At 41.8% G+C, this 1,212-nt stretch overlaps 1 non-coding gene across 1 annotated transcript; it reads left to right on the forward strand.

Annotated features, from left to right (window-relative positions):
* The first annotated feature begins 904 nt into the window (after positions 1–904).
* LOC129548227 (U6 spliceosomal RNA) lies at positions 905–1,011 on the forward strand. The gene has a single exon (XR_008684305.2). It is a non-coding gene; the product is annotated as a U6 spliceosomal RNA (small nuclear RNA).
* Positions 1,012–1,212: the final 201 nt, after the last annotated feature.

Here is a 1,212-nt window from a genome sequence, read left to right on the forward strand (position 1 = left end):
GGAGTTCCCTGGCTGTCCAGTGGTTAAGAACCCACCTTGCAATTCAGGGGATCTGGGTTCAATCCCTGGTCAGAGAGATCCCATGTCTAAGCCGCGAAGCAACTAAGCCTGTGCAAGACACAGCTACATGCACCCTAACTAGAGAGTCTGTGCACTGCAACAAAAGATCCTGAAAGACGCAATGCAGATCCCATGTGCTGGAATTAAGACCTGATACAGCCAAATGAATAAATATCTTTTAAAAACCACTAGAAGTGTTGTCAGATGAAGTTGAGGAAACCTCAGTAAGCAGAGCAAACATACAGAAAAGGGAAGATCCCCTGGAGAAGGAAACAGCAACCCACTCCAGTATTCTTACCTGGAGAATTCCATGAACAGAGGAGCCTGGTGGGCTGCAGTGTATGGGGTCACAAAGAGTTGGACACAACTGAGTGACTAACACTTTCAACTTCAAGAAGTTCAACTCCAAACAGCAGGCACTCTAGAGAGAAAACCTGTTTCTACACTGTGTTTCCATACTGATAGACTCACAAAGTTCTCAGTGCAAGAGATAAAAATAGACCCACATTGAAACTCATCATTTTTAAATTTCAGAACTGGGGACAAAGAGAGGGTGCCAAAGTTCCTGAGCTGAAAAATACACACACACACACACATATACACACAGTACCAAAAATCAGAATAGTCCTGAACTTCTCAACAGCATCAGTAGAAGCTAGAATTCAACAAGCAATGCTGTTGGAATTGTAAGGGAAATTATTTCCAACCAAGAATTCCATATCCAAACTTTTCATTAAATGTGAAAGTCCTATAAAGACATTTTCAGATGTAGAACACTCACAGTAAAATTTCTATCATTTCTCAGAAAGCTACAGGAGGATGTGTGCCACAAAAACAAGACAGTGTGCTTGCTTCGACAGCACATGTACTAAAACTGGAGCAATACAGAGAAGATTATCAGGGTCCCTGTGCCAGGATGACATGCAAATTTATGAAGCATTACATATATTTTATGCAATGGAATGTTACTCGGCATTAAAAAAAGAATGCATTTGAGTGAGTCCTAATGAGGTGGATGAACCTAGAGCAAAGTAAGTCAGAAAGAGAAAAATAAATACAGTGTATTAACACAGGTGTATGGAATTAGAGGGCTTCCCTGGTGGCTCAGATGGTAAAGCGTCTGCCTGCAATGCGGGAGACTGGGGTTCGATC

Source organism: Moschus berezovskii, chromosome 24, assembly GCF_049115385.1.
Source record: "Moschus berezovskii isolate FMDL1 chromosome 24, NW_MosBer_1.0, whole genome shotgun sequence".
Classification (NCBI taxonomy): Eukaryota; Metazoa; Chordata; class Mammalia; order Artiodactyla; family Moschidae; genus Moschus; species Moschus berezovskii.